The sequence below is a fragment of the Portunus trituberculatus genome, chromosome 18 (assembly GCF_017591435.1).
Source record: "Portunus trituberculatus isolate SZX2019 chromosome 18, ASM1759143v1, whole genome shotgun sequence".
NCBI classification, from domain to species: domain Eukaryota; kingdom Metazoa; phylum Arthropoda; class Malacostraca; order Decapoda; family Portunidae; genus Portunus; species Portunus trituberculatus.
In genome coordinates this window covers 6943190-6969759 of record NC_059272.1, presented here as the reverse complement: position 1 = coordinate 6969759, position 26570 = coordinate 6943190, and the positions used below count along the sequence as shown (strand labels likewise).

The 26570-nt window shown below is 37.9% G+C and overlaps 1 protein-coding gene across 4 annotated transcripts in view; it reads left to right on the top strand.

Annotated features, from left to right (window-relative positions):
• Nucleotides 1-26570, top strand: part of LOC123505630 (transcription elongation factor S-II-like) — an 86535-nt gene that overhangs the window by 25465 nt on the left and 34500 nt on the right. Inside the window, exon 7 of one of the 4 annotated variants that reach the window (XM_045257181.1) lies at nt 13379-13503. The exons of the other annotated variants lie outside the window; for them this stretch is intronic. The gene's annotated coding sequence lies outside the window, so the exon portion shown is untranslated. Of the gene's footprint in view, nt 1-13378; nt 13504-26570 lie in introns of those variants that run through there. 4 annotated transcript variants of the gene reach the window in all.

Genomic DNA, 26570 nt, shown 5'->3' with positions numbered 1-26570 from the left:
ATAGTACTAGTACCTTTAGTTTATTTGCTGGTTGGAGAGGGCCTGAAATATGAAGTGATGGGCCTCTGACTGGCAGATGCTTCCATATGGCATAAGGTCTTCTTGTAGGGCAAAAGAAGCTCCTCAACACCCCTCTTGAACTTAATGCACACTTTACCTGATTTTGTCCCGCACCTTGTAAATTGTGCGGACAGACTCCTTGTGCAGGCCAAACTTCTTGGCAGCTTCGGTCTACCCCAGGCCTCCTTTGACACTCTCAATCTTCTCCATCTTCTGTGCTAGGCTCAGCAGCTTCCTCTTCTTGGCAGCAGAAGGGGTAGATGGGGTAGGACGCTTGGGGGCCATGGCCGAAATGAAATGAAGAGAACGCAAGGGAGCCACGTCTGTACATAACAACAGCACAACAAGGAGAGAGCGAGTGGCAGGAGGCAGCGTGCTACCGCAAGCCCCGGGGCGAGTCCAAGACACTTGGGAGGGGAGGTCAAGCGCATTCACCAGAACCAGCGGGAGATTCAAATGGAGACCTAATCGTGCAATTGCGAGTCAAAGTCGTGCTTGGCAAAATATGGGATATTTTTCCGATTCCGATTAGTTTTGTGTTCGGCGAATTCGTGTTCAGCGAGGTATGACTGTATATATATATATATATATATATATATATATATATATATATATATATATATATATATATATATCGTCAAACCTCGCCCAACATGACAGTTACGTTCCTGAGCTCGTCGTGTACGGCAAGATTCGTGTTCGGCGAATAATAGGCCCTATGGGAAAATAAGGGTTACGTTCCCAGATCCTCTGAAAAAAAAATTACCAAAAAGGCTGAAAAAAAAAACTAAATGAAGTACCAAGCACACATTTTATTTAATTATAGTACTAGTACCTTTAGTTTATTTGCTGGTAGGAGAGAGCTTGAAATATGAAGTGATGGGCCTCTGACTGGCAGATGCTTCCATATGGTGTAAAGTCTCCTTGTAGGGCAAAAGAAGCTACTCAACACCCCTCTTGAACTTACCATATTTTACGGCTTACAAGACGCACTTTTTTTTTCCTAAAAAATACCCTGAAAAATACTAGTGCGTCTTCCAAGATGAATGTTGTATTGTAAGGCAGCATCCAACCTCAAGTGAGCTTGGACACTTGACAGATAGCGACCTGGATTTGTATGTTGAGTCATTACATTATCATGTTATCTTAAGTACCATTTAATCTAGCCTTTTATATTATGTAAACTCAGTACTTAGGTGTTACAAGTATTTACAATACCATAATCCTTCCTGCAGCCTTCTTAATAGAGTCTGCTGACTTGAAAATAGTTGAGACAGTAAATGGAGGCAAGATGGTGGCAAGCATTGCTATAGTTTTCTCGCCTCTTTTGTGTCTGTGAATAATATCCAGCTTCACTTCGAGAGTAAGAGACTTCCTGGTCTTCTTAGGAGCGCTAGGCCACATTCCAGGGCATTTTGGGGGTAAGTTGAGCGAGGGAAGACGAGCTATTGCTGATGCTGTTAATGTTTTGAACAGGGGAGTGAGTGGTGTGCGTGTTGTCCACGAGAGGCTTGATCTTGATCTTGATCTTGATTACACAGGTGTTCCAGGATTTCTCCTGAGGCAGGCCTTAGTATTGGCAGCTCCTGGTGTATTCAAAAGCCTGTCGGCTTGTGTGATATGGCGGGGCTTTCAAACTTGGAAAAAATTACCTGGATAAAACTTCGTTAAAGCGAGTCGGGTGTTCGATAAACGAACAGATGGTAGTAAAATGAAACCTTCGTTGTAGCGAAATTTACGTTGTGTGAACCTTCATTAAACGGAGGTTGCCTGTGTATATGTTCAGTGGAGACTCAATACTCAACGTTTGAATACTCAAACTTTTCAATACTTGAACGCAAAAGTTTGATTTAATACTTGAAAAATACCTGATAGTTGAACGTCCACACCCGTGGTTGTAAACAAAAGGCTCCATGGCGTCCCCCCCTTCCCTTTCCGCCAGTTGTTATTTGTGATGCTGCAGTCATCAGAATAACATTCTCCTGTGTTCTATCTGTAGTTTTTCATTTATAAACTTACATTAACACCAAAGGCTTATTAGTTGTGAAAATATCTGGTAATCAAAGGGCCACACATTTGGTCGTATACAAAGCTCTGTCATCTCCCTTATCGCATTCACCACTGTACTGCTTTGATTCCGTATTTTTGGTAATACCGGTATTACCATAATAATAATATTACTGTAATACCGGTACACTGGATGGTGGTGCGCATCACTAGTCCTACCACAGTCTTGAGATAAACAACAATATTCTGCGTTCTGTCTGTAGCTTTTCATTTACAAACTTACAATGGCACCAAAGAGGCTTAGTAGTGATGAAAATAAGGAGCCTAGTAAGAGTGCATTAGTGGATTCACAGGAATCACACCAGAAGAAAAGTTATAAAAGATGTTTTCGTGGATGGAGACTCATCCTCCGGCAACCTCCCTCCTCCTCCTCCCCACCCTTCTCCCCTCCTCTTCTAAGTTATCCATCACCAGCCTTCACTTAATGGTATGTACAAAACAAAATACATTGAAATTTTAATAAATTTGAGGTTTTGCTAAGGTTGGAATGAATTATCTGATTTATAGGTATCAACAGTCGAACTTTTTAATACTTGAACAGCCATTTGGAACGAATTAAGTTCAAGTATTGAGTCTCCACTGTATATGTGTATATATATATATATGTATATATATATATATATATATATATATATATATATATATATATATATATATATATATATATATATATATATATATATGTATATATGAAGCATCGCGTGCAGTAGTATACCCAAGTGCCACCCTTTGGAAAATCGAGATAATGGTATCACAGAATTCCCTAAGGTCTGTTCTATATGGTTGTTGAGAGACATCATTCAGAAATTAAAATGTCCATAATGATGGTTTAGATTTTGGATTTTTAGCCAAAGGGCTGCTTTAGCCTATGTATTGGTGCAGTAGTATACCCATCCACCAGTTCCTTAGAGGACAGCGTGCATGACTGTACCCATGTGCCAAACCAGAATAGATAGTCTTGTCCTAAGTCTGTGTGGAGTGTGCTCCAATTACTTCTACTCTCATCCCCAGCCTGTGTGAAACTTGCCTGCGTCCCGCGACTGTCACTGCACTGCGCGCGTCACTTCTCTGCTTAGCTTTGTAACACATACACGTACCTATCACTCGGTCTGTATTTTTAGGCATATCTTCTAATTTTTCTGTTATTAGAGTAATATCAATAATGTCTGGTGATGTAGATGACAAGCCGTCCATAAGTGGTCATTTTACACCTTTGTCATTTTATGGCAAAAAAAGAATGAAACTCCTCCAGCCTCTGTCTGGTGAAAAACCAGCCTCTTCATTTGCAGTAGATGGTAGTGATGGAAGTAGTGGTGAGCTTAGTGATGATAGCATTTTGGATCCTACTTATTTCCCTCATACTTCAAATACAACAGGGACTGACTCTAATATAGATGACTCAGTTGTAGTGCCAAATTGTGAGGCTGAGAATAATGATAGTAATGATGTTTATGTAGCTGTGAGTGACGAGGGTAGCACTGTGCATAATAAAGTGTCACAGGGGAGGAAGGTAACACCTAAGCCTGAAACATGGAAACGTAATGTAGCAAAGAAAAAACGTAATGTTGGTGAAGAATATATCAGTGTAAATTGTGGAAAAGTTATTACAAAATGAACTATTGGTAATCCTTGTGCTGATGGATGTTTCACAAAGTTGGGGGAGGATTTTGTGAAAAAGATTTTTGAAGACTTTTGGAAATTAGGAGATTGGCATGCTGAAAATGCCTATCTCCTGAGTGTTTGTTATTCATTCAGTACCAATTAAGAGGAAATGTACAAAGAAAATTGTGAGCTCTAGGTCTTGCAATTACAAATATGTGGTTAAACATTGTGGCGAAGAACACAGTGTTTACAGACCAGGATTCATTGCCATACATGGTATACATATAGGCAGAATTCACTACCTTCTCAAGAAAAAAAGTAACAAGAACTGGCATGCTACTCCCAGACAAAAGAGGAAAGAAAAATCCTCACAACAAAATCCCAGAGGTTACTGTTCAGAGCATTCATGAACACATAAAAATGCTTCTTGTAACCCAGAGTCACTACACCAGGGCCAAATCAACTCTCCGTGTGTATCTGCCAGTTGATAGTAGTATTCCTCAAATTTATGCAGAATACTGTGAATTTTTAGCAGAAAGTTATCCAGGTGAAGTGCCAGTCACCGAACACTTTTATAGAGATGTGTTTACAAAACAATATAATATTGGTGTTGCCCCTCCCAAGAAAGATACGTGTACAACCTGTGATCTTATTAATGTGGAAATACAACGAGAAAAAGCAGAAGGCAATGAAACTAGAAGCATGGAGAACAAGCTTGAAGAGCATAAAAGGAAAGCGGCTGAGGCCCAGGAGTTACTGAGGACCCTGAGAGATGACCCTGATCCCCATAGGAAAATCCTATGCATGGACCTGCAACAAACCCTTGTCTGTCCCAAGCTTACAACTGGCTTGGCATATTATAAAATGAAGATATGGGTCTATAATTTTTGCATTTATTATGTGAAGAGTGGCCAATCAACCATGTTTGTATGGGATGAGACTGTTGCTGGATGTGGGTCTGATGAAGTTGGAAGTTCTTGGCTAAAGTGGCTTGACTTGAATAGTAATGACACATTCAACACAGTGACGACCTTTGCTGACAACTGTGCTGGACAAAATAAGAATCATCCAGTGGTACTGACGGCACTACGGCAGGTACACAGTGGAAGGTTGAAGCGTGTAGAGTTCGTCTTTCCTGTATCAGGCCTTTCTTACATGCCATGTGATAGGTCGTTTGGACTTGTAGAGAAAAAAATTCGCAGGTTTGAAGGTATTTTCACCCCAGACGACTTTTTTTTTTTTTTTTTTTTTTTTTTTTTTTTTATTATTATGTAGGGAAGAGGGCCAGCCAAGGGCAAAAAATAGAAAGTTAGAAAAAGGCCCACTTGAGCGTTGGCTCTCCAAAGAGTTCAAAAAGTCCCAAAACCGTCAGCCAGAATTAGGGGAGGAAATGCCTCGATACCTCCCTCTTAAAAGAAGACAAGTTGTAGGAATTCGGAAATACAGATGCAGGGAGGGAGTTCCAGAGTTTACCAGTGAAAGGGATGAATGATTGAGCGTACTGGTTAACTCTTGCATTAGAGAGTTGGACAGAATAGGGATGAGAGGAAGAAGAAAGCCTTGTGCAGCATGGTCTCAGGAGGAGGGGAGGCATGCAGTTAGCAAGATCAGTAGAATATCATACAGTCTACACACAAGAAATTTAGGGTAGTGAAGATGCAGCAAGAGGAGTTTTATAACTTGAATTCCCTTGTTAAAGCTGTGATGAAGCGCAAGGCTTCTCAGGGGAAGTTTTCTAAATCATCCCAGATAGTGGTGAAAGATGCGTACAAGGAGGGATTCCTCCTTAAGGACCACTACAGTGGTATTGATGAAGATGCTGTCAAAGTACGCTTGCAGCCTGGCAGGAAATCCTATGACTTTGGGAACTTTCATCTTGAAAACGTGAATATGATATGCAAATACAACCAGGAACGTTTGCTTAAGAAGTCAAAAGTGAACCAACTAAAATCGCTTCTGCCGTTCTATCCTAATCCAAACTTTTTAAAAAGGCATGGCTGGAAGGGTTGGTGGGACGACAGGGACAAATTGCACATGATGGACGTATACATGCATATGAGGAAGACCAATCTCTGGAAGACCCAGAGTGTAATATCATAGACTATGTCTATGATGAGGCAGATACTGAATAGGTCTTATGACACTCACCTGTCTTTTGTGGTCTACAGATCAGCCAGGGAATACATTGATGACAATGGAACAGATTTTAATCTACAAAAGACAATGTCATATGTGATTTTTTTTATTGTAAACAGAAGAATGTGATAATCTGCTTTTTTTTTTCTATGATAGTTTATTCAGGAAACCAATGAACTTATTTTTTGTTAATGGAGCCACATTTTCTCTTTAATATTGTGGAATAATCATGTGAAACTTTATTATTCTTATGTGAAACTTTATTATTCTTATCATTATTTGTTGGGATTTGCATTTTCTCTGGCAAGAGGCATTATTAGATGACAAATAATCGAATTTTAAGGAATTTTCTTAAATAATTTCTTTAATTTCCAAATTATATTTTTGTTGTTATAATTATTTTCTGTGTCACAGGACGCATGTTAAAATGTACAAACCATGAGCTTCAAAATGGTATAAGAATTATTATCCTAGCTGTTATAGTTTTGAAGAAATTCTTTTTTATACTTTGAAAACTTCAGAGCCGTTTCCTGAGAATTTTAAGAAATGGCGCTTGGGTATACTACTGCAGGTGATGCCTCATATATATATATATATATATATATATATATATATATATATATATATATATATATATATATATATATGTGTGTGTGTATATATATATATATATATATATATATATATATATATATATATATATATATATATATATATATATATATATATATATATATATATATATATATATATATATATATATATATATATATATATATATATATATATATATATATATATATATATATATATATATATATATATATATATATATATATATATATATATATATATATATATATATATATATATATATATATATATATATATATATATATATATATATATATATATATATATATATATATATATATATATATATATATATATATAGAGAGAGAGAGAGAGAGAGAGAGAGAGAGAGAGAGAGAGAGAGAGAGAGAGATAGATAGATAGATTTTTTTTTTTTTTTTTTTTTTTTTTACGTAGGGAAGAGGGCCAGCCAAAGGCAAAAAAAAGAAAGTTAGAAAAAGGCCCACTTGAGCGCTGGCTCTCCAGAGAGTTCAAAAAGTGCCAAAACCGTCAGCCAGAATTAGGGGAGCAAATGCCTCGATACCTCCCTCTTAAAAGAAGACAAGTTGTAGGAATTCGGAAATACAGATGCAGGGAGGGAGTTCCAGAGTTTACCAATGAAAAGGATGAATGATTGAGCGTACTGGTTAACTCTTGCATTAGAGAGTTGGACAGAATAGGGATGAGAGGAAGAAGAAAGCCTTGTGCAGCGTGGCCGCAGGAGGAGGGAGGCATGCAGTTAGCAAGATCAGTAGAACAGTTACCATGAAAATAGCGATGAAATATAGAAAGGGATGCAACCTTTCGGCGGTGAGAAAGAGACTGAAGACAGTTAGTCAGAGGAGGGAGTTGATGAGACGAAGAGCTTTCGATTCCACCCTATCAAGCAAAGCTGTGTGACTGGAACCCCCAAACATGCGAAGAGTACTCCATACAGGGACGGATAAGGCCCTTATACAGAGTAAGCAGTTGGAGGGCGAGAAAAGCTGTCGGAGACGCCTCAGAACACCTAATTTCATAGAAGCTGTTTTAGAAAGAGATGAGATGTGAAGTTTCCAGTTAAGATTATGAGCAAAGGACAGACCGAGGATATTCATTGTGGAAGAGGGAGACAGTTGAGTGTCATTGAAGAAGAGGGGATAGTAGTCTGGAAGGTTATGTCGAGTTGATAGATGGAGGAATTGAGTTTTGAGGCATTGAAAACTACTAGATTTTCTCTGCCCCAATCGGAAATCTTAGAAAGATCGGAAGTCAGGCGTTCCGTGGCGTCCCGCGTGATCTGTTGATTTCCTGAAGGGTTGGACGTCTCTGAAAGAACGTGGAAAGATGTAGGGTGGTATCATCAGCGTAGGAGTGGATAGGGCAAGAAGTTTGGTTAAGAAGGTCATTAATGAATAATAGAAAGAGAGTGGGTGACAGGACAGAACCCTGAGGAACACCACTATTAATAGGTTTAGGAGAAGAACAGTAGCCGTCTACCACAGCAGCAATAGAGCGGTCGGAAAGGAAACTTGAGATAAAGTTGCAGAGAGAAGGATAGAAGCCGTAGGAGGGCAGTTTTGAAATCAAAGCTTTATGCCAGACTCTATCAAAAGCTTTTGATATGTCTAACGCAACAGCAAAAGTTTCACCGAAATCTCTAAAGAGGATGACCAAGACTCAGTAAGGAAAGCCAGAAGATCACCAGTAGAGCGACCTTGACGGAAGCCATACTGGCGATCAGACAGAAGATTGTGAAGTGACAGATGTTTGAGAATCTTCCTATTCAGGATAGATTCAAAAACTTTAGACAAGCAAGAGATTAAAGCTATAGGACGGTAGTTTGAGGGTTAGAACGGTCACCCTTTTTAGGAACAGGCTGAATGTAGGCGAACTTCCAGCAGGAAGGAAAGGTAGAAGTCGATAGACAAAGTTGGAAGAGTTTGGCCAGGCAAGGTGCAAGCACAGAAGCACAGTTTTGAGAACAATAGGAGGGACCCCATCAGGTCCATAAGCCTTCCGAGGGTTTAGGCCAGCAAGGGCATGGAAAACATCATTACGAAGAATTTTGATTGTAGACATGAAATAGTCAGAGGGAGGAGGAGAGGAGGACAAGCCCAGAATCGTCCAAGGTGGAGTTGTGAGCAAAGGTTTGAGAAAAGAGTTCAGCTTTAGAGACAGAAGAGATGGCAGTGGTGCCATCAGGATGAAATAAAGGAGGAAAGATGAAGAAGTGAAGTTATTTGAGATGTTTTTGGCTAGATGCCAGAAGTCACGAGGAGAGTTTGAGTTTGAAAGATTTTGACATTTCCTATTTATGAAAGAGTGTTTGGCAAGTTGAAGAACAGACTTGGCATGATTCCGGGCAGAGATATAAAGTGCATGAGATTCAGGAGATGGAAGGCTCAAGTACCTTTTGTGGGCAACCTCTCTATCATATATAGCACAAAAACAGGCTGAGTTAAACAAAGGTTTAGAAGGTTTAGGTTGAGAAAAAGAATGAGGAATGTACGCCTCCATGCCAGATACTAACACCTCTGTTATGCGTTCAGCACAAAGAGATGGGTCTCTGACACGGAAGCAATAATCATTCCAGGGAAAATCAGCATAATACCTCCTCAGGTACCCCCAACTGGCAGAGGCAAAACGCCAGAGGCACCTTCGCTTTGGGGGATCCTGCGGAGGGATTTGAAAAAAAGGACAAGATACAGAAATGAGATTGTGATCGGAGGAGCCTAATGGAGATAAAAGGGTGACAGCATAAGCAGGAGGGTTAGAGGTGAGAAAAAGATCAAGAATGTTGGGCGTGTCTCCAAGACGGTCAGGAATACAAGTAGGGTGTTGCACCAGTTGCTCTAGGTCATGGAGGATATCAAAGTTGAAGGATAGATAGATTAATGGTATGAGTGACTTCAGCATTAATGAGTTTTTGCTGTGTCTTTTCTATTTGTCTAATTAATTATTTCTCTTCAACAGTAAGAAACCCAATGAGCTGTCCAAAAATAGAGTTTGTAGTGACATTTCATTCCTCTTCAGGTAACATCTTCAGGCAGAATGTGTGAAGTATGGCATGTACAGCTTATATATTCTGTGAATGGATCAGATAGAAGATAGCCGTGATTTGGCGCAACCTGATTGGTTGGCTCATTGCGTGGTCTGGTGGAGTGGAGGCAGCGATGTGATTAGCTGGTTCTGTGTTGCTGCGGTGACGTCACATTGGTTTTTCTTTTTTGTGTTGGCAATATCTGTAGATCTTGTGTTTGTAGGTTCATAACTGATTTTCTTGTGCTATGTATAATGATTCCAAATATTATTCTCTTACAAGTTTGTGTTAAACTCAATGTCGATGATGACATGTTCGGTTTTGGCTATTATTATTATATATTTATTACTATTATTTCTTACTTTTTACATATTTAACTCAACTTTTCAAATTTTCCGGTTATAAGGTTCCGGATAAGGACTTTTACTGTATGCAGTCCAGGATGGTCTTGTCAACGGGCATGTTGGTAAATAGGCTTTCTACATCCAGTGAGGCAATGATATGGTTGTTGGTAGGAATAGCTGCTTTAAGTAGCTCCAAAAAATCACTGGATGAGGTGTGTATTTAGAGGGGACGTAGGGTGTCAGGATTGCGTTTAACTTTTTGGCGATGCTGTATGTAGCGGTGGGTATTTAGGAGATGATGGAGTGAAGAGGGTTTTTTTCTTGCTTGTGGGTCTTGACAGTTCCATATGGCTTGGTGAGAACTCCCCAGTAAGTGTAGGGAATTTTATGGTTTTTGAGGCCATGTTGATGACTTTGACGATGGTGTTGATTTTTGTCTTGATTTCATCTGTAGGGTTGCACTTAATCCTGGAGAACTTGGAGGTGTCAGAGAGGATGTTGTCTATCTTTTGTAGATATTCTTCTTTCTTAATCAGGACGTAAGCGGCTGTTTTATCAGCTTTCCTTATAATGATGTCTTTTGAGCAAAGTTCCTTGGCTGATTGGAAGTGTTCTTTTTTCATAATACTGCTTGTGTACTTATCCCCAGACTCTCTCATCTAGTACATACCGTATTTTACGGCTTTCAATACACACTTTTTTTTCCTAAAAAATACCCTGAAAAATACTAATGCGTCTTCTATGACGAATGTTGTATTGTGAGGCAACACCCAGCCTCAAGCGAGCTCGGACACTTGACTGATAGCGACCTGGATTTGTATGTTGAGTCATTACATTATGATGTTAGCTTAAGTACTATTTAATTCAGCCTTTTGTATTATGTAAACTTAGTACTTAGCTGTTACAAGTATTTCCAATACCGTAATCCTTCCTGGAGCCTACTTGGCATGTGGAGAAAATGGGCCGCTCCCTCATCTCATAGCAACATACACGAATGCACACACATGCCAGGTGCCTTTATACCTTTATTAATAGAACATCCAGATGCTTATTTGTTCAAGCAAGAGTCAAAACTCCACTTGTGAATTATATTCACATTGATAAAGCCTATGAAGCACGGTTGCAGAATAAGATAAATATGAACTGCAGCACTGACGTGTTCGATTTCAGCGATCGGACAAGTGATTCCGTAATGTAAACAATACGTCCAATACATGCCGTCTCCCGCCACTAAAACAAGAAGAGATGGACTGCTAAACTGTGTGTACGTATTTACGTATGGTGTTTTTATTTACATAGTTGTAAATTTGTGGTGAGTGCTCCAGCAAATTAGTAATGAGTGCTGAAACAATAGTGTCTTGCAGACTCCTTGCTTCTTATGTTTTTGTGTTCTTTTGTTGGGTATATGGTGAATGTGTTCTTGTATGAGAATGACCTTTTTTTTCTTAGAAATTTCTTTCAAATATTCTTGTATGAGAATGACTGGTTTTTTCTTAGAAATTTCTTTCAAATATTAGGGTGCGCCTTCCAAGATGCAGCGTCTTGCAAGCCGTAAAATAAGGTAATTATGGCCTTTGATGCAGGCCCAAAAGGTTTCCTGGTTGTTGACAACAGTTTATTCCTTTGAGGAAGAAGTTGAGGAACATCTTTCAACAGGGGAAGAGCCTCCTCAAACTAAGACTGAGTTCTCCATACTGGCAGTATTGCTAATACTGCACCTTTCTTCCTTTATTTTCCAGATGACATCTTTTATGACTAAATGAATAGAAAGCATAAAGAAAAATATTATTCCAATTGATTGAAAAAACATCTCTGCTTAATGCCTCAGGATCTGGTTGCCAAGAAAAGGAAAGTGGTAATGGAGTGTTGAGATGAGTATCAAAAAGATCCAGAGAAGGTTCCCCGTAAATCTTGCAAATGTCCCTAAAAACAGTGGACATTAAACTTTATTCTTTGTCAAAATCACTCTCACAGGAGGTTAAATCAGTTATAAGATTCATAGAACCTTTGGTGTATTCAGCAGACAAATCCATGTCCCTCTGACAAGCTCATTCAAAAAACTCTTCAGTTATGTCCAACAAGGTTTTTTAATACTACCATAATTAGTAATGTTTACAAGAACTGTGACATTATCTGATTTTATTCAAAGCAAATTTTTTATACAAGAAAGTCTTGAGTCCAAAAAGAACTGCTCTCAGTTCCAAAATGTGAATATGACCTTCCTCATGTTCAGCCCTGTGGCCATCAGTAATGTTGTAACCTGTGCAAGCCCCCCAACTATTGTAAAAAGCATCTGTGGAAATTTATAACTCTGAGGCTGATGTAGATATTGATTGCACACAAAAATTAATGTAAGTCATTCACCAACATAATAGCCACTTTGTTCTCTGAACCAGGCCCAGTAAGGAATCAAAATCACTGTAACTTTGTTTAAGAGTCTTATTCCTCAGAACTTCTAATATTTGTATTCCAAGGTAACCCAGTGTACAGAAAATTCTGCTGCATCAACATTGCCATTAAAAGCAGCCAGATCTCCGATTTTCATCTCATCCATTTGCAATAACTGCTGTCCCAACTTCTTAATCTTTATGGCCTTACCTTGTGTGAGCTGAAGTCACTAGAATTTATTATAAAAACCAAAAATTCTATAGTATGACTGGACCAAGTTAAGTTTGGTCTAGCTTCATGTTGATTGTAAAACCTAATTTATCTTAGATCAGACTGACATAGTGAGCATCAGTAATAAAAAATAACTGCCATCACTATACAGTTGTCAGTGTAAGTTGTTGTCAGGAAAATTTAAGCCTGAAAAAGTTAAAAAGGGACCTATGATAATTTAGTAAAAAACTAAGGTGATGAAAAGCCCTGAGGTATGCAAGTGAATTGCCATAATAATCCATTCCACAATTTTTTTAAACCATGAATGATCCTGCTCACATACTGGAACAGCAAAAAGACTTTTCAAGTCAATGGATGCAAAGAAACAACTATCTGTAATCCATGGTAAGATATCTTTTAAGAGTTTTCATCTTAAAATTATGATATTCGACATGCTCATACAATCATATGAAATTAAGGAAGAACTTCACACTTCCATTTCCCTGCAATCTATATAAAGAATTAGAAAAGAAACCTGATGAAGCATCTGCAGCTTTGTCAACATTATTTTGTTAAATTAGAAAAAAAATTTATGGCTGCATGAACTGCTTGTATGACCCAAACAGAAAAATGCAAGGGTGGTGGAAAAAGAGCTTGCAAGATAGAAACGTGAAAAGAAAACAAATCCTTAACTTGAACAGTGTTTTGCTCTCAAGAAACAGGATAATTCCCCCAAAAAACAAGGCAACACTTAAACTTATCACGTCAAAAAATATCTAGGCTGTTAACCAAGGTAAACATACTTTGAACAGATATCAACTTAGAACATAGTATTTGGAAATAAGTAAGCCAATCATTGTCAACAGATAACTTGCTTGCATTTTAGAGATCTCATCCTTTGCCTCCCCTCTCCCAGAAACTCTCCCCATGGTTGGAGTTGTTCCCGGGGCCCTCTAAACTCTTGCTGAAAAAACATGAAGATCTGCTTCACCTTAAACTCTGGATTAATATATTTCTGCATAAACTGTTGAATCATGATAACAATGTTAGTTTCATATTCTTATCCTTAACACTTTTCTAGAGAGACTTAGATCTTAAGTTAGCAGTAATGAGATCACTCCTCATCTGCATCAAGTAATTAAAACATTGGCAATAACATGCAAAGGTCATCATTGACATATATAGACCAACATATGGCAGGATGTTTGAATTGCAGAGGTGGGCACATTACTGGATATCGGGTAGTCCAGTACTGCTCCTCCAGATCTCGAAACGCAGAAGTCCATACCTGTACTTCTGCGCCTAATTTTTTTTTCCCTTGGTCCAGTATCGCACCTCCGCATCTCGAGTACCATATCCAAGACTGTTAAAGCGCATCCGAAAAACCTAGTCCGCAGAAAATAAAACAAAATTCAAGGCAATAATACATAAGAGCTCCATATATATATATATATATATATATATATATATATATATATATATATATATATATATATATATATATATATATATATATATATATATATATATATATATATATATATATATATATATATATATATATATATATATATATATATATATATATATATATATATATATATATATATATATATATATATATATATATATATATATATATATATATATATATATATATATATATATATATATATATATATATATATATATATATATATATATATATATATATATATATATATATATATATATATATATATATATATATATATATATAGTGGAAACTCAATGCTCGAACTTAATTAGTTCCAAATGGCCATTCGAGTATTAAAAAGTTTGACTATTGATAACTATAAATCAGGTAATTCGTTCCAGCCATTGCCAAACCCAAGTTTAGAAAAGGCAGCAGTTTAATTTTGCAGTTGCCGCTAGCATTGGCGCACAGAGGCAGGATTAGCCTGTCTTTCATGGGCTTGTGTCCTGACAAACACTTCTCTTCCTTTGTTATATAGATCATGTTTGGCAGGTTTTTTTTTTTTCCAAAAACAGGCCAGTTTCATCACAATTAGCCCCTAAAACTTGGGGATATGATTTTAATAGCCTGTATTCACATACTGATTACACATGGAAATTCAATAAACGAGTGAGAACAAATGATGTTCTGCCCACAAGCAACTCTTCCTCTTTGCAATGCAAAAAACCAGAATTCTCTAGATGCAATGGTTACCAAAAAAAGCACGGTGAATGAGGTGATATCATCGGTGTACGTGGCCTTGCGTCCGATCGGGTCCAGCGGCCTTGGCTAGAGTGATAGAAAACGGGCCCCTTGTATATTCTCTCTCTCTCTCTCTCTCTCTCTCTCTCAAAATATTCTCAAAGTAATCTAATTTGTATATTTTATGTAAAAACATATATAAAATACATACAATAGGAGTTGCTGTTGGTGGTGGTGGAATGTCCTCTCCCTCGGTGGTTGAACTTTCTATATCCGTATCAGAGCCCAGAACATCGCTATCTTCGCTCTCTATTATTATAGAAACTGATGATTCCAAAGCCCTTCTGATACCACTTTCATTCAAAAGTTGTTTCCCCACAACATGGCAAGAGACCTGAGGTGTAAAAGTAAGGCGCACGGTAGCAGAATCGGACACCGTGAAATCACTGTCGCTCCCACCATCCATTGTGGGAGTTGGTGACACAGTGACGTATAGCATTATGTTTATTGTTTACTCTTGACTTGGGGGCTCACTGTGCCTCACAACAGAATGAATTCCAGTTCTTTTCTTGAAATTCACAAACCACCCTTTACTTGCTTTTAAATCATCATTGGAGTCAGCTGTAATATCAGAAATAAATCACGATGTAGCAGCCTAGCCTTCGCACAAATTATCCTCTCTTACAAAGAATCACAGCCATCTGCCTTTGGTTTATCCAATCAACTATTTTATTCCATATCTTCCATTGCTGCAGGTCGCTTAAATTGCCTTTACACACCAATCGCCACATCAGCTCTTTTAATCCTTAACTTACAGTGATCGTTTCAGGATAATTGTAGCGTATCGTGCAGAGAGGCGGGGATCATTCCGGGAATCATGTTTTTACAGCGCTAAACGTTTGAATCTCTTCCCCCCTACTATTGGTCCTAGGGTAAGTGGAGGTATCTAGCATCATTTCTCGCTCACCTTGGACCTTGAGACATGTTCCCTCACTGTAGGTCATCTTTTCCCATTTTGAGGTGATATCTGGCAACTCCAGTGATCCGGAGGGAGGAAACGGTGCTCTGAGTAGGGACGGGCGGGTACCCGGGTAGCTACCCGGGTAGTAGAGTACTGAGTATCGAGACGGGTACCCGGGATGAACGAAGGTTGTCGGGTAATTTTCACGGGTATTTCTTATAATATTATTAGGCACCCATTCTGGTGTAGAGAGTACAGATGTGTGCGATTACGGTGAAAATATTTAATGTCTAGACTTTTAGAGTATGGATAATGTTTACCGATGTGCGATCATTAATGAAATATGGAGATAATGATTAGAAATATATCGTTCATGCTGTACTGCGTAGTGAGTATCTAGACGGGTACCCGGGTAAAACATAATGTCGGGTATTGCTCACCGGTAAGCAGTCTTGTCTTCGAGTACACAATGAGTACCAAAGTCTTATTATTAATAAAATATGATGATAACGATATATATATATATATATATATATATATATATATATATATATATATATATATATATATATATATATATATATATATATATATATATATATATATATATATATATATATATATATATATATATATATATATATATATATATATATATATATATATATATATATATATATATATATATATATATATATATATATATATATATATATATATATATATATATATATATATATATATATATATATATATATATATATATATATATATATATATATATATATATATATATATATATATATATATATATATATATATATATATATATATATATATATATATATATATATATATATATATATATATATATATATATATATATATATATATATATATATATATATATATATATATATATATATATATATATATATATATATATATATATATATATATATATATATATATATATATATATATATATATATATATATATATATATATATATATATATATATATATATATATATATATATATATATATATATATATATATATATATATATATATATATATATATATATATATATATATATATATATATATATATATATATATATATATATATATATATATATATATATATATATATATATATATATATATATATATATATATATATATATATATATATATATATATATATATATATATATATATATATATATATATATATATATATATATATATATATATATATATATATATATATATATATATATATATATATATATATATATATATATATATATATATATATATATATATATATATATATATATATATATATATATATATATATATATATATATATATATATATATATATATATATATATATATATATATATATATATATATATATATATATATATATATATATATATATATATATATATATATATATATATATATATATATATATATATATATATATGCGTGTGTGTGTGTGTCTGGTTTATAATCTTGGTAATCGTCTCGACATTAATCCCAGGAGCCGGGATCACTGAGCGCTGGATGCCGGGTAAGCGTTTTGATGGTTACCAGGCAGCTACCCGGGTAGCGCGTTGGTACTACTCACTCACCTTGCGCCCCGAGACCACCGCGCGCTGGCGGGTAAGCGTGCCTGATGGATACCGGGTAGCTACCCGGGTAGTGGAACCGGGTAGCGCGGGTAGTCTGAGACGGGTACCCGTACCCGCGATTACCTGAAAAGCCGTACTCTGCCCATCCCTAAACAATTCTCAAATAAATACCTATACACACACATACATACATATGTAGTGGAGACTCAATACTCGAACTTAGTTCGTTCCAAATGGCTGTTTGAATATTTAGAAGTTCAACTATTGATACCCATAAATCAGTTAATTCGTTCCAGTCTTAGCAAAACCTCAATTTTATAAAAATTTCAATGTATTTTTTGTAACTTTTTTCCTAGTGTGATTCTTGTGAATCTACTAATGGAGTGCTGTGGCTGACTAACACTTGCACTCTCACCAGATTCCATATTTTCATCACTACTAAGCCTCTTTGGTGCCACTGTAAGTTTGTAAATGAAAAACTACGGGCAGATCACAGAATATTGTTGTTTATCTCAAGATTGCGGTAGGACTAGTGATGCGCACCACCATCCGATATACTGGTATTACAGGAATACCAGTATATCGCTAATACTGTAATACCAGTATTACCAGTAATACGGCATCAAAACAGTACAGTGGCAACTGCGAGAAGGGAGATGACAAAGTTTTGTATATGACCAAATGTGCGGCCTTTTGACTACCAGATATTTTCACAACCAATAAGGCTTTGGTGTTAATGTAAGTTTATAAATGAAAAACTATAGATAGAAAGCAGGAGAATGTTATTTTGATGACCATGGCATCACAAGTCACAACTGGCAGAAGGGGAAAGGGGGACACCAGGGAGCCTTTGTTTACAACCATGGGTGTGGATGTTCGACTATCAGGTAATTTTTCGAGTATTAAATTAAACTTTTCCGTTTGAGTATTGAAAAGTTTGAGTATTTAGATGTTCGAGTATTGAGTCTCCTCTGTACACACACACACACACACACACACACACACACACACACACACACACACACACACACACACACACACACACACACACACACACATATATATATATATATATATATATATATATATATATATATATATATATATACTTATATTTACAATGTTCCCTCACTTTTTCGTGGTTCAACTTTCGTGGCTTCACTGTTTCCCGGTTTTTATACATACTCGTAGATACGTTCTGTGAATTTTTTGATATATCACGGGGTCTGTGGTATCACTTATTAATGCTGTACTTGCAGTAATTCATTAAGTTGGTGTGTAATAATGACGATAATGTATGTAAAGCACAGTACATGTATTGTTCATATACATATGCAGCCTCACCCAACATCTTCCCTTGTTGTATCTAAGGCCCATAGAATAGAAGGTCAACCTACACGCAGCTCTAAGGGGAAAAGAGCTGGGGCTAGTGACGTCAGGGGGTTCACCAACAGGGGAGCTTCCTCCCAGGACGTGTCTTTCTTGCACGGAAACCTCACGCTCTCCCTCTGCCCGCTGAGCAAATCATACTTACCTGGCACAGGAGACAAGTTTTGTGAAGGCTTCTCTGCCTCCTATTACTGCCCCACACCTTCTTGCCAGCAGGTCTCTCTCTCTCTCTCTCTCTCTCTCTCTCTCTCTCTCTCTCTCTCTCTCTCTCTCTCTCTCTCTCTCTCTCTCTCTCTCTCTCTCTCTTTGACCATTGTATCATTATCATATTTAATGATATCAATACTCTTTCTGTTATTAATTATTATTATTATTGTTATTATTTCTAATATTAAGCTTTTGCTCTTATTATTATTAATATTAATATAGTATTGCTGTCTTCATTATTATTATTATTATTGTTATTATTATTATTATCATTATTTAATTTTTACATTTCATATATAATAGAGGCAATTTATATCTACACAAGTAACTGAATGGGGACCTCTCAATAACTAGACATCAGAAATTTACTTCTCAATAACTAGACATCAGAAATTTACTAATGTCTTAAGGTGCAAAATTACCAGGAAAAAAAATAATGGTTTTCATTTATCACATACTACATACTACATATTATATACTACTGATAATTAAAACAGTCACGCACTGCACAACTCGGCATTGTGACCGATGTTGGTGTGGAACAGAGAGAGAAGCACGTGAACACCTACCAGGCAGCTTGCTAACTGAACCAACGTCCCTCTCTGACCACTTGTGAACCCACTGACGCCACGGATGCGCATATTAGACCCATTTTGAATGCCTCGTAGGTCGACCTTCTATTCCATGGGCCTTGGTTGTATCTTGCCAGTCTCGTCCACGCTGTTGACTGTCTCGCATACTGTATCTTAGTGTTGTGTTCGCGATAACTTTTTTGTTTAAGTAGTGATTCGTTAAGCCCTTACAATGCCGCCTAAGCCCTGTGCCCCTGCAAAAGCTTCCTCTAGTGAGCCCAAGAGGAAGAGGAAGATGATGACCATCAGTGAAAAAGTGAAACTTTTGCATATGATCAAAGAGGGCAGAAGAGGGTGAGTGTTACATATCATGAGAGAGAGAGAGAGAGAAAGAGAGAGAGAGAGAGAGAGAGAGAGAGAGAGAGAGAGAGAGAGAGAGTAAATGTATACTTACTGTATAAGGTTTTATAATTAAATAGATTTAAGTAAAATATGTAAAGTATAAATACTGTTTAGATATTTTAAAGATTCTGGTACCCACGTACACATACACCAAAATTCCTGGGGGCAGGGGGTGGGCAAATCCTACTTAGTGATTTTTCACTTTTTGTGGGGGTTTCTGGTATCCATTAACTGCGTTAAACGAGGGATCACTGTATTCTCGGTTTACGTCAGAGTTACGTTCCTGAAACATGACGTAAGTTGATTTTGTACGTAACTCGAGTTTCCATACATTTCAAAGCATATTATCGAGTTTTCAACCAATCATTGTTTATGGTCATTCAGGTAAGTTAAAGGTTATATTGTTATATTATTTACAACTATGTAGGAATATGAAACACAAGCTTGTTTTTGTTGTTGATTAGGGCCACGACGAAGGACTGCAGGTTGCCGAGAGGGGTGGCGCCTGAGGCCGCCAGGAGGGTGGGCAGGTCGAATGTTGTGACGCCCAGGGTGGACAGCTGGGGCGTGGTGCAGTGCGGTGGGAGTAGAAGCGTGGGCAGCGGGCAGGAAATGCAATAGGAAAGGGCAATAGGGATCAGCAGACAGGCGCAGGCGGTGCAAGTGAGCTGCAGTGTCGTGTGGCCCAGGCGAAGGCTCGGAGTTGTTATTGTTGTGATGGGTGCGAGCCCTCAAGGTCGTCAACCTCCCGTTGTCATGGTAACGGGCTTCCCATTTTCTTCTTCCCTCCCTCACACACAGCTGCTGCCTCTCTTCTCATGTCTTTTAATTATGTCCTCTTTTTCTTGTAGCGTAATGGTTTTCCTTTTCTTAGCATCACTGCTGTCACTAAGGAGTTTTCTCTTTGGTGCCATTGAGCAAGATACTAAGAACTTGAGTCAGTAAACGCAGAAGTAGGATAACACTCTTGCCAGGGGCGACGGTGTGGTGGAACTGAGGCAGGGTGTTGTGTATTCAAGCGTGAGGCGGGCGGTGTGGCGGGTAACCACCAACAATAACAATAAATCCGCTTTACGATTTATAAATTTTCAATTTTTTAATCTTAAATTGCCTTATAGTGGACTGACGTAACTACGAGTTTGGCGTAACTCGAGACCGACATAACCGGGACTTTATTGTATATATATATATATATATATATATATATATATATATATATATATATATATATATATATATATATATATATATATATATATATATATATATATATATATATATATATATATATATATATATATATATATATATATATATATATATATATATATATATATATATATATATATATATATATATATATATATATATATATATATATATATATATATATATATATTTTTTTTTTTTTTTTTACATTACAAGGGCACTGGCCAAGGGAAAACAAAGTGTTGGAAAAAAAAAAATCCCGCTGGTTGCCAGGCCCTGTTGAGAGGAAAGTAGGAGAAAGAGAAAACAAAAAAATCTAAAAGGAGGGTCCAGTTAACGTAAGAGGTGTCTTGACACTCCTCTTTTGAAAGAGTTTAAGTCATAGGCAGGTGGAAATACAGACACAGGTAGAGAGTTCCAGAGTTTACCAGTGTAGGGAATGAAGGAGTGAAGATACTGGTTAACTCTTGCATTAGGAAGATGGACAGAATAGGGATGAGAAGAAGTAGAGAGTCTTGTGCAGCGAGGCCGCAGGAGGGGGGAAGGCAAGCAGTTAGCAAGTTCAGAAGAGCAGACAGCATGAAAACAGCGGTAGAAGACAGATAAAGATGCAACATTGCGGCGGTGACTTAAAGAATCAAGACAGTCAGTTAGAGGAGAAGAGTTGATAAGACGAAAAGCTTTAGATTCCACCTTGTTTAGTAAAGCTGTGTGTGGATCCCCAGACATGAGAGCCATACTCCATACACGGGCGGATGAGGCCCTGTACAGAGCAAGCAGCTGGGAGGGAGAAAAATGGACGAAGACGCCACAGGACACCTAACTTCTTGGAAGCTGATTTAGCAAGAGTAGAGATGTGAAATTTCCAGTTTAGATTTTTAGTGAAGGATAGACCGAGTGTGTTTAATGTAGAGGAGAGGGAAGTTGAGTGTTATTGAAGAAGAGAGGATAGTTGTCTGGAAGGTTATGTCGAGTAGATAGTTGTAGAAATTGAGTTTTTGAGGCATTGAACATATATATATATATATATATATATATATATATATATATATATATATATATATATATACACACAAAAACTCCCCAACTTACGAACATAATGGGGACCGAGAGGCTGTTCGTAACTCCATATGTTCATATATCCAAAGTTGGATCTCCATTGCCTTTTTTCCCATTGTTTTAAAGTTTTGTTTACATTAAGAATACCTGTACATAAATCCCAATAAGTACGACATACCTTATACAGTACCTGTAATATGGAATACTTTTAATATTATTTGATGGTGATTCATACAACTTTAATATAGAAACATACTTTATTTAAAAAGAAAATATACTGTAGTGGTGGCTGGCTGGCGAACCGATCGATAAGATGGCGTGTGGTCAGCTGAGCAGGGAGAACACAACCAGAACCGTCACACAACTCGAAGCCTACCTCCATTTGACCGGGGATGACACCATACCATACTGAGAAAGATCAATAAACATGGATAGATTAACATGGCGTCGATCAATGGGGGTTGAACAGGTGTCTATAAATCTTGGATGACTAAGCGTCTGTATATCGGGGTGAAACAGCTGACATGGTTACCGCTAGGTTACAGACTCGCATTTAGGTTACACATTTTAACCTTAGGGCTATGTCAGTTACATACATGAAAGCATTTCACATGAAATATAAACAGAAAACATTGCATGCTTGAAATAAAAATGAGGAAACTCGTAAGATTTACCTTGTTCTCTTGGACTTGTTGGGGGAAGTGGCGGGCGAGGAAGGGGAAGCTGAGTGAGCGCGGCAGCGCCACGGCGTGGCAGACTCGTGAACTATATTCGCGCCCGGGAAATTTGAAGTTTGCTTTGGACTTAAGTATTTATAAAATTTGTTCGTATGTATGGAATGTTTGTAAGTAGGAGTTTCTGTATATATATATATATATATATATATATATATATATATATATATATATATATATATATATATATATACATATTAAGTCCTCATTGTGCAGTAGTTCTTTATTTGGTAAATTCACAGTTACGGTACCTGGAAATTACTACCCTTGATTCGATACACGGCAAGGAAAATTCACAGATACGGTATCCGCTCATGTCATCCGAGAGGGCCCAGCGCGGGGGAGCAGGGGTGATGACGTCATCCATGCCACACCTCCACGCCACTCACATTACTGACTTGAACTTAACCACCTTTGGAGCCTGTTATCTCTTCCCCTGCCCCCTTTTTTTTTACTGCATTACATATTACTGACAGGCATTACTAATTAGATGAATAAATGGAATATTAAAGGGTCTGTTGTAAGCACAAATATATTCATAATGATTATGGCAAACATTTAAAGCCTACTACCAGCAGCGAACCCTGCAGCAACTGATAAAGGGCACATGTGCGATGGGCCTGGCAAGCCCACTATCAAAGAATGGTGGAAGTCGTATAACATCAAGCACGCCTTAGATAACATCAAGTCATCTTGGGACGAAGTGAAGACGTCTACCATGAACTTGGCGTGGAATAAAGTATGGCCAGAATGCGCGCATGACTTCCCAGGCTTTGCTGAAGACGACATCAGTGCAATCAGAAATGACATAGTAAATCTGTACCATAGGGCTGGCTTCCATGAAGTTGATGATGATGATGATGTTCAAGATCTTTTGGAAAGCCATGCTGACCTGACCCTCTCTCAAATGATGAACTTATAGAGCTTGACAAGGCATCACAGGAGGCAGAAAAAGAGGGAGACGAGGAAGAAGAAACTGTGCGTGGCCTGGACATCAAAACTCTTAAAAGAATGTCTCAGTGGTATCGAAAAAGCTCTGGAAACCCTGAAAGAATGTGACCCAAACTCTGCCAGGAGTAGCAAAGTGGTTCATGATGTAGAGAAAAGTGTCAAGATTTATCAAGAAATCTATGATGAAAAACAAGAAAAACCAAACCTTCCTCCATCTACTCATTCTTCAAGCCAGTCAGACATGCCGTCCCTGTCACACCTGCCGATCCTGCTACAGCTGGTCCTTCCACATCCACTGCCAACGGTTCTACAGCTGGCCCTTCCTCCATATCCTCTTTCTTCAAACCAGTGAAACATGCCGACCCTGCTACAGCTGGCCCTTCCACATCTGCTTCCGACAGTGCAGGCGATGACGTCTTATCCTCGTCTGCCCACTCAGCAGAAGATGAGTAATGGGTGAAATCCCTACTGTCCCTTAGCCTCGGGAGGGACATCATCTGATAGAATACATGGCGAGTGATAGGTAAATTAAAACATTTTGTGTATTTCTTTTGCGCAGTACTTTACATTTTTTTTTTTTTATGACTATTTTCATGTATTTTCATTTCTGTAGGGGTGACTTTTGACGTGCTGGAACACATTCCGTATTATTACATGTTATAATGGGTTCGGAATATGGTAATTTCAGTTTGCGGTAAGGTTTTCAGGAACACATATGTACCGTATGACGAGGACTTACTGTATATATATATATATATATATATATATATATATATATATATATATATATATATATATATATATATATATTCAGGCAACCCCCGTTTAACGAAGGTTCACACAACGAAATTTCGCTGCAACGAAGGTTTCATTTTACTACCAATACAGGTATCCCTTGGTTAACGATAGGGTTACGTTTCCCAAAAACAGATCGCTAACCGAAACGATCGCTAACTGAGGATTTGAAATTATCAACTACATACATGTATTTCGCGATGCGTAAATAAACGACACTTTCTATGTTGTTAGTTGTTATTTACACCTTTAGAATTGGTAGTACTTACCTTGAGGAGTGGATGTGATATGCGTAGTGTGTTGTTTTGTGCCCCGAGGGACACAGGGCCTTGGAGGATTAAATCTCATCATGCCCACACCCGACCCAAACTCGGTCAGCTGCTTCAAACCCTTCAAATTCTTGAGAGAATACGTTTTCCAGTGGGGGTGGGTCATCCAGGCTCTCCTCATCGTCACTCAAGGTTACGGTGGATGTGAAGGATAGATTGGATGTGGGTGGAGTTGTTTTGGAGGTGGATGGAGTTGTTTTGGAAGTGGGTGGAGTTTTTTTCGAGGTAGCAGGACGAACTTTGAAGTACGACGAGATGACTCCTATGGAAGTAGATGGGATTGCTTTTGAGGTGGATGGGGTAGCTTGGGAGGTGGATGGAGTTGCTTGATCGGTAGATGGGGTTGCTTGGGATGTGGATGGGGTTGCTTGGGCGGTGAGTGGTTTGAAGAAAGATGAGATGACTGTCTGTTTTGCCATCCTTTTCTTTGCCTCAAATAGTTCTTTATACACTTTCATGTCATTTTCTATAGCATTAGTCACGCCATTACTTCGGTTTGGGTTGGGGTCATTCTCCTGGAGAAGATGTATGGCCTGGTTAATATGATTAAAAATCTCCTCGAAAATCTTGACGGAGAGGGTTCTTTCAGGCTCCTTGTCCTCCTCCATTTCCTCCAAAGTATTTTGTTTCTCCAACTCCATGAGGTCGTCGTTGGAGAGAGGCTCAGAATGACTGTCCAGCAGTTCTTGTACGTCATTCTCGTCCACCTCATTGAAGCCTGCCTTATGGGAGATATGAACGATGTCTTTCCTTACTGCTGTAACATCGACAGGGACTTCCTGTTTACGTTCCACGCACTCAGGCCACAAATTACGCCAACATCCATTCATTGCCGACTTGGACACCTCCTTCCATGACTCGTCGATGTTGTCGATCCCCTTTTTAATGTTATAATCCTTCCAAAATTGTTTCATGGTCGGCTTGTCAGGGGTGTCAATGCAGGCCAACAGCTGTTTCATGGTGCGCCGCTGGTAATAGGCCTTGAAAGTAGCGATGACTCCTTGGTCCATCGGCTGGATGAGGGCAGTTGTGTTTGGGGGCATAAACATGACCTCAATATTATCTGCCCAGTCATTCATGCTCTCTGGGTGGCTGGGGCGTTGTCACACAGCAAGAGAAATCTGTTAGCAATGTTGTTTTGGGCAGCATATTCTTTTAGGAATTTGGAGAGGTATCCTGTCACGTAACTTTGCATGATAACAGTCGTCATCCACCCTTTTGTTTGCCTTCCATACTACGGGCAAATATTCCTTAATATAGCCAGACAGAGCTCTTGGGTTTTGGGAATGGTAAATAAGGCATGGTTTAAGCTTAAGATCACCAGCGGCATTCCCCCCCACCAATAATGTTAACCTGTCTTTAGATGCCTTGAATCCTGGTGCCGACTTCTCCTCCTTTGCTATAAACGTTCTCGATGACATCTTCTTCCAATACAGGCCTGTCTCGTCAAAGTTTAGAACCTGCTTGGCTGAATAACCTCCTTCCTCGATGCGCTCTTTAAGCAAAGGCTTGAAGGCGTTTGCAGCGGTTGATCCGAACTCGCTGCCTCCCCACTAACCTTGAGGTTGTGTAGACTCCCACGATGTTTGAAACGTTCAAACCACCCCTTACTGGCCTTGAAGGACACTGTCTCGCCTATGTTGAATTCTGGTTTC